The sequence below is a fragment of the Primulina eburnea genome, chromosome 14, assembly GCF_022965805.1.
Source record: "Primulina eburnea isolate SZY01 chromosome 14, ASM2296580v1, whole genome shotgun sequence".
NCBI classification, from domain to species: domain Eukaryota; kingdom Viridiplantae; phylum Streptophyta; class Magnoliopsida; order Lamiales; family Gesneriaceae; genus Primulina; species Primulina eburnea.
The window spans coordinates 10874253-10883882 of record NC_133114.1 but is presented as its reverse complement, the minus strand read 5'-3'; positions in this window follow the sequence as shown (position 1 = coordinate 10883882).

The window sequence follows — 9630 nt, the reverse complement described above, 5'->3', positions numbered from 1 at the left end:
CTCCTTGCACATATATTTCACGTCTTTTCTTATATTTCTCGGTACACTCCGTTCCGTCTATAATTATCTTGATTAATTAATAAATCATTTTAGATTAATCTCAAATTACGGTAATTATACCCAAACCATATCAGATTACGGTAATCAAATTCTCGGGCCTTACATTTCTCCCGCTCTAAAATATGATTTCGTCCTCGAAATCACAACAATTCGCTCGTATAATACAGATAATCATATCATATCTCAAATCAGATATAAGAAGGAGACATACAGAAACTACAATACTCTTCTATCAACGAAATCACTCGTGATAGAATAAATTTTAGAATAATGGCTATACAACATCCGTATATACTAATCATCAGTTCATAACCAACCAAAACCATTAGTTGTTATCAAACCTGTTTATCTCGGTCAAGAATATATTCATTCTTCAACCTTAAACACCAACATTCATCATCCGACGTTGGCTTGTTTAATGTCAAATTTCGAGTTGTCTTCATTTGTTTCTGAGTCCATCGCATTTTCGATATCAGATCTCTGATCCTATCAGATTAAATCTCAAGTATCATCGAGACATAAATCCCCATACAACGGAAATCGACAGGTATCACTGTACAATATCTCGAATAAGGCTATCTGAATACTCATATGATAGTTATTATTGTATGACAATTCAAGTGACAATAAATCATATCAACTAGTGCTAAAATCCAACACTACAGTTCCTGGATATCCTCCAGTATCAGGATAGTTCACTCCGACTATCCGTCAATCTATAAATCATAGATGAAATATCACCCTATACACTCAGCCAAAAGCACAAAATCAAACGAAAATCACAGTCTGACATAATTAACATTGGCATTCAATATCATCTGACCCCTTTTCTGACATAAATCCCTGTCATCTGGTCATGTCTGAACATCTTCCTGTACAATATAACATAGGTATATTTGAACAATCGTTCAATCATAACCACATACTAATACAATCTTGACAAGATTTTGGTAATTCCATCACCAGATCCATAGAAATTTACTCCCATTTCTATTTAGGAATCAATAATTCGTATAACCAATCCTCTGGTTTTTATCTTTCTGTCTTCATCTGTTGGCGTTTAGACATTTCAATACAAATTCTGACATAACTGATTTGATTTGTTTATATCAAAACTGTCTATTTGAATTTATCACACATTACTTGTTACAATAGTACTTAATCTACTACTGTGTGCATTTGACAATACCTGTAATTTCAAATTCGAAATATCTGACACAAAAAAATCAGTTAATTATATAAAGTAAAGCATTAACTACCTGGTATTCTGATTAACACAGTGTTCCGTCTATCCAAATCAATTCTTAAACATTCTGATCAAATTTCTGAACTACTTGAATCTTCAAAATCAGTTCTGACTCAGCTAAACTGTATATAATCTCAACGGTTCATAACAATTGGTATCAAACCCGGATTCAAGATGATAATGATATCGGATCAGATTCAAATTACCAATCAGTATACTATATTCAGATATCACAGATTCTGAATACAATATGTTGCAATCACGATTCATATCCGAAAAATTCTGTATACAACATTCTCCATTCCCAGAATATTCAATACAAATTTCAATTATTCGATTCAATTCAATCATACGCTGCGAATATATCAAGATATCATAGATAAAAACGAGCATAAAGTCATCAGAATACTTCCGAACACGGGATTTATCCACCCATACCTAGAACTGAAGTATTTCCCAGAGAAACACATAATCAGATGTAACTCTAGCTATCAGGCAGTAAATCTTCTAACTGACATTCCGTTCTTTTCAATTCAATCAGTGTCAATCTATACGGAATTTTAGAATGACACCAGTACCTGATGTCAAATCAAAGATGAAATCCTCCCTGATATAAGATAAGCCTGAAAACTCATCTGAAAGACTATAGCAAACTTCCTGCTACTAATAAATCAATTCCTGATAGGCTCAACTTCAGTAATTAACTGAATACATAAGGAATTACTCCATTCCTTTCGATAATCATCGAATCATTCATAATATAGATATCAAGGAATTCAAAATCGGGAATCCTTATCATATATTATTCGTTCTTTAGTCATTTCAAATCTGAATCTTACCATCTCCTGGCAAGAAATTACAACCTCTATGTACTTATTAGCATATCGGTATCAATAATGCGGTCAAAATCAGAAAACACAAGTACAACATAATTTAATTCAATCTCATTCTCATCTTACTATAGTATATAATATATCACAGAATTCACTGATATCAACTCCTCTCCCCCCAAAGGATAAAGGGATCACTACTACAGTAATACAGACCCAACAGGTACAACATATATCAATGCAACTCAGTCAAAGATAATCGTAGTGAATGCATTAGTATATATCAATACATATGCAATATAATCATAAAGGAGCAGTACATGTCGCTATATCATCAAGTGTGTCCTGGGTTTGTTCCTCGATCACTACACCTAGATGATCCTGCTCCCTGAAATCTTCGGGAACCTCTCTGTGGACAAATTCTAGCAAACTGTCCAGACTGTCGGCAGATGTTGCAACTACCAGTCACTCCCTGGCATTGCTCTGTGGGATGTCTCCCTCCGCAAGTCCTGCAATAAACTCCAGTATAACTCGGGCTAGAACCACTGGAGCTAGACGAACCACTCGGTCCACTTCCTAATTTCTTAAACTGCTTCTTTCGAGCTTTCAGCAACTTTTGCTTCCCACTCGTACTGCCACTATCAAATCTGGGAGGGGATTGCTGTGTCTGGGGTTGCATCGCACGCAACCTTCCTAGTTGTCTAATCAGACTCGCCTTCGCTCTCTTCGCTCTACTCAAGGCATCAGTAAAATGGTACGGTCGCTTCATATTCATCAATGCAACTATCTCCGAGTTCAATCCTCTGATGAACTGATTCGCTACAGTTTCATCATTCCCGGCTACATGAGGAGCAAAACGCAGTAGAGTAGAGAATTTAGCAACATACTCTTCAATATTCAGTTGACCTTGCCTCAAATTCTCAAATTCTTCTTTCTTGTCCTCTCGGTACGAAACTGAGAAAAATCTTCGATAGAACTAAATCACTGTACCTCTCTGTTCTATCATTCTTTTACTTGTAATCCACCAACTCCTAGCAGCTTCTCGTAACTGGTTAGGCACCATTTTAACTCTCTGTTCATCTGTCCAATCAAGTAAATCTAACAGTATTTCTATGTCATCAAACCAGTTCTCACTATCTTCAGACGTCTCGATACCACTCAGAATCGGCGGCTGCAGTAACTGAAACTATTTCAACTTTATTTCCATCTGAGTTTATGATATATCTATCTGATTAGACGAAGTACTACCTCGTTCTGAAATTCTTCTAGGAGGAATATCTGATAATCACAGATGTTAGTAGTAACAGGAGACAAATCCATCTCAATCCCAATCTTGATCAGCTTACCTCTGATCAAGAATTGGTTCTGATTCATTTTTAAATCAGACATATTACCAAATCATTTCAGATATTCAGGTAACATGTAATTAAAACAGTAAATCGTACTTAGCAAGCTAGCATATACATGTAAAGCAACAGTATAAAAAATCACATGCAAACAATCAAAAGCAGGTAAGAAAAATCAATCTACCCCGCTCACTCTCCTCTATCCCGGTGCTAAGGAACCTACAGTTCAAGGACCTACAGCTCTGATACCACCTGTTCTGAGGACCCGGACGCTAATTCATTCCTTAATTGTCTTTAAGAATATTTAATCATTTCTAAGAAATAAGGTCTAATATTTTTTTTTAAATACAAAGCGGAAACGTAATGAAATTAAATTCAAATTACACAATAAACATAAACATACAAATATTGTATTATCTACAATATTCTAATTAGGTTCAACTACATATCAGTGATGAATCCTAAGTTGCTTCTGAGCCCGGATCTCCACGCTATCTAGTCCAACCTCGTTCTTGTCCTGACCCCGCTTCTATCCCACCTGTTGCCATGCACAAATACAAACAAGACAACATCCGGATAACTCCGGTGAGAATTATATTCTCAGTATAAACCATGTATACATGCAGTCATATAAATCATATAAAAGCATATAACAGACCTTCATAACATGTATGAAAATCAGAACATGAATCAATTATTCATAACATGTAACATAATCGATATCAAGAATAATTCCTATTTTAAACATGTACCATAATAAGGAGCATAAATGGACATATACCATATTCAGGAACATAAATTAACATCAATCAATATAAATTGATATAACTGTCACTCAGACTTGTGACTCTACGTTTTAGACTAGACTCAATCCTAGCCTAGGGATCCCGATTTCCAACTGTTGGCATTCCATATCGATTACCAGTAATAGAAAAGGCTATGATTCTATCCACATCGAGTTAGTATCGATCACTTGTAATAGAAAAAGTTCTGATTCTATCCACATCGAGTTAGTATCGATCACCAGTAATAGAAGAAGCCCTGATTCTATCCACATCAATATAATATCGATTATCAGTAATAGAGGAAGCTCTGATTCTATCCACATCGATATAACATCGATCATCAGTAATAGAAAAAGCTCCGACTATCCACATCGATATAACATCGATCACCAGTAATAGAAAAAGCTCTAAATCTATCCACATCGATAGCCAAACATCCGGTGACAGACTTTGGCACTATCGCCAATACACTATCTTGTGACATTGTGCAATGTGCTCGTGGCGATCCCGCCACTACCAGGCACTTCTGTCACAAGATTACTCGTCTAATACCCGCTATCTATCAATCAAGAAAACAAGTATATCAATTTATTCATTGCGAATATCTATGCAATAAAATAAAGTATGTGATTTAGGGAAACTCGAGTCAAACCTCACTCGAGTTGTGCAATCCCAACTCGACATTAATTTATACCTTTATCTTCTCGATCTGACGAAGACGAAGTCCCGAATTCAACTCTGTCCATATCCAATCTGATAATGACAATCGAATAGGTATAATATCAATACACAACTTAATTCAATACCTGTTCTGATCAATATTCAAATTGAAATATACGCTGATCAATATCGAATCAAGATACAATCTAATCCATATCGACAATACCACGATATAATCGAAATCACTACTGAATCTGATCAATATTAATCCCTTGATATTTCGACGGCATAACAGTACAGTCTCCGTAACCCCGTCAATTCCAACATCACATATATAATACCAGAACTCATAACCAATATCGATACAACTCATAATTTCAACGATAATACAAATCTGATATCAAATCTCAATCAAATCGACTCCGAAAATCATAACAATTATATAAACATTCTGTTCTTCATTCTGACTTCAAATATCCGATGTCTACTGTATCAGAAACACTATATATGATTCGTATTCAATTCTGACAACATCTTAATTTCAAACGATATCTAAACTTAACAAAACTTACGTCCAGTTGTAGCTGTCGTCGCTAGGAACACGGCATCTCTCGCGCATATGCGTGCCTTTCGTCGCGCATGTGCGCCGAACTTACTGCCCTACTCGCGCATGTGTGCCGTTCACGTCGCGCATATGCGCCGAGCACTTCCTTAGGCTACTGGACATCTCGCGCATATGCGCGCCCATACGCCGCGCATATGCGCGGGGTCTTCTGTCCACTCCGCGCATGGCTCGCGCATCACATCGCGCATGTGCGCGAGCACACCTCCTTGCACATATATTTCACGTCTTTTCTTACCTTTCCCGGTCCACTCCGTTCCGTCTATAATTACCCTGATTAATTAATAAATCATTTCAGATTAATCTCAGATTACGGTAATTATACCCAAACCATTTCAGATTACGGTAATCAAATTCTCGGGCCTTACAACACTGGAAAGAACCTTTGATAGAATTCAGTTCTAAAGACATTCCAGGTAATAGTCGTACCTCGATGCTCCAATGCTTTTTTCGTCGTAATCCACCAGTTCTTTGCAACATCATGCAACTGGTGGCCAATCAGTTTCACTCTCCGCTCATCGGTGTAGTCCAAGGATTCAAACAGCATCTCAATGTCATCTAGCCAACTCTCACAATCCACTGAAGTCTCAGTACCCTTCAGAGTCGGTGGATGGAACGACTGAAATCTCTTCAGCAACGTTTCCATCGATGTTGCTGTCACATCAATTGGAGGATTCGAAGTGCTACCCTGTTCCGGTATTCTTCGAGGAGGCATATCTGATTATCAAAAGGTTTAGCAACCAAATACAAAAAATCTGTTTCTGTCCTCCTCCGATCATCTTACTGCTGATCAAGAATCGGTTCTGATTCATTCTCAATAACACATGTGTGGGGACCCGGGTTCTAACTCAATTTTTTTGGGATTTAATTGGATCTTTATTATAAATGGCGGGTCAAAATTTTTCGCTTTCTAACATTAAATCGAATGTTAACATAAAGCGTCTCATTTTTATTTAAAACAAACATGAGTCAACGACTATTACATAACATGATCTAGTAGCCTTACTTGTTATACATGTTACAATAACAACATAACATCTCTAGTATCAACATAAAACTACTAGTACAACATCAGAAGTCTTCTGCTACACCCGGCATCTCCACGCTATCAACTCTCTCTTCCTCGTCGTGACCCTGATCCTGCCCCACCTGTTGCCATGCACACATACAGACACGACAACAGGCGGATAACTCCGGTGAGAACATATCCCAGTATAAAACATGGATGCATGCAATGTAAATATCATATACAAATGCATAGCATAAATCAAGTAACATGAATATAAATCTAAACATGTAGAAGAATACAAATCTGTATTCAACATTCAAATCTTGACTCGACTCATTTCTAATCTAGGGATCCCGGTGTGAATAAGACGGTCTGTCACCTACCCAACCACTCGGGGCAACGGTACGTCTTATTCCTAGACTTCGGTCAATCTCTGTATCGAGGGTCTACACATATAGCAAATCTGCTCCTATGTGTCGATACACCGAAACGTCTAGTTTTGGCAAGTCTGCCAATCTCTCCTATCTCAGGACTCGAATATAAATCAATAAACAAGGCATTACATAATCAAATGTAATAACAATCTAGTATGTGATTTAGGGAAACTCGTATCAAATCTGAATCGAGTTGTGCAATCCCGTGACCACATGAATTATACCTTTCTTGTCGAATCGTCTGTCGAGATCTCGAATTCAATGTCAAACCTGTCACCTCAAATCTGAAACGGCAATGTGTAGACACCCAATATCAATCTCTAACTCAAAGCAACATATATGCCAATCAATAATAAATCTCGGTACAAATCTACGGCATAACAGCGTATTCTCGCAATACCGATCAACTCAATCTCAACAAACAATATATACCATAGCCACAACTCATAATCTTCATAATATACTCATCAACACCATATAATATGCTCAATTCTTCCAATCAATATCAATATACATGCTGGAAATTCGCAAGGCTCGTATACAATATCCGAAAATCGATCTGATAACAAATATACGATGCTCTATATATCAAGAACATATATTCGCAAGCAAAATCATAAGTTCCCCAACATCCACAATCTGAATCATGCTGGAATTATATCAAACTTACGTCACTTTGTAGCCGTCAATGCAAGGAACACAAATCTTACCTCGGAATTAAAATCGGATGAACAACTCTTGCATAATATAGTTTCTAGGCTATGAAAATTTGAGGATTCTTGAAGAGGGACTCTCGATTCTGCTGATGAAGAAATGAAGAGATGAAGTGTCAATACAACATATATATATAGCATGCCATGTGTCAAGTAGAGAAACGAAGGTGGCACTTCGCATGCAGCACCGCGGGTGCGGCAGTGTAAGAGCGCGGGTGCGCTGAGCTCTCGGCAGCCAGAATATTTTCTGAAATTCTTAGACCGCGGGTGCGGCGCTTGCATCACCGCGGGTGCGGTCGCACCACCGCGGGTGCGGTCTTGCACGCACCGCAGGTGCGGTGTTGCTTCGCACATTTCCCTCAATTTTCTATCACCTACACCGCGGGGGCGGTAGTCCTAGCACCGCAGGGGCGGTGTGGCTTCGGCCATGCCTTCAAAAATCTCATTTAAACTTCATGCATTCTTACCTCTATGATTCTAGCATCAATGGAAACTGATAATTCTCGAGCCTTACATTTCTCCCCCTCTTAAACAAGAGTTCGTCCTCGAACTTATAAGCAAGTAATCATGCAATTATATACAAAACTGTAAAGTCACAATGGGAAGAAAGACTCACATCATAAGAATAACTCGGGATGTCTCTGTCTCATTTCAGACTCTGTCTCCCAAGTCGCTTCCTCGATGCCATGACGACTCCACTGCACTTTCACAAGTGGAATGGTCTTGGTTCTAAGCTTCTTTTCCTTCCGATCCAAAATCTGTATCGGTTGCTCGACGTAGCTCAAAGTCTGATCTAGCTCGGCTTCGTCAGGCAGAATGACATGAGAATCATCTGGCATGTATCTGCGCAACATCGATATATGAAAAACATCATGTATACCTGACAGTGAAGGAGGAAGAGCAAGTCTGTAAGCTCGATCGCCAATCTTTTCAAGAATCTCATACGGACCGATGTATCTAGGAGACAACTTTCCACGCTTGCCAAATCTGACAACGCTTCTGAAAGGTGAAATCTTCAAAAATACTCTGTCTCCCCGTTCGAATACTAACGGTCTACGTCTAATATTGGCGTACTTCGCTTGCCTATCCTGTGCCGTCTTCATTCGTTTCTGAATGATCTTCACTTTTTCTGTCATCTCACGAATCATATCAGGCCCTAACTCTGGTACCTCAGAAATATCATCCCAGTACAACGGAGATCTACACTTCTTTCCGTATAAAGCTTCGAACGGTGCCATCTCTATGCTCGTCTGATAGCTGTTGTTGTATGAAAACTCACACAACGGCAATGAATCCTGCCAACTAGTACCAAAGTCTAGTACTACAGCTCTCAGCATATCTTCTAAAGTCTGGATAGTCCGCTCTGACTGTCCGTCTGTCTGGGGATGATAAGCAGTGCTCAGGTGTAAAGTCGTACCCAAAGCCTGCTGCAAGCTGTGCCAGAAGTGAGAAGTAAATCATGGATCCCGGTCTGATACGATCGATTTCGGCACACCATGCAATCTGACGACCTCTCTGACATACAACTCTGCCATCTGATCGTGTCGATAGGTCATCTTGTACGGAATGAAACAGGCAGATTTGGTCAATCTGTCAATGATGACCCAAATCGAATCATTGCCCCGGGACGATCGAGGTAACTTCGTAACGAAGTCCATGGAAATGTGGTCCCATTTCCATTCAGGAACAGACAAACTCTGAAGTAAACCCCCGGGCTTCTTCCTCTCTGCCTTCACCTGTTGGCAATTCAGACATCTAGACACAAATTCTGCAATATCTGTCTTCATCTGCTTCCACCAGAATTGCGTCTTCAAGTCATTGTACATCTTTCTGCCTCCAGGATGAATGCTGAACTGGCTACAGTGTGCCTCTGACATAATCTGTCGTCTCAAATCTGAAACATCTGGCACTACTAAGCGGTTATT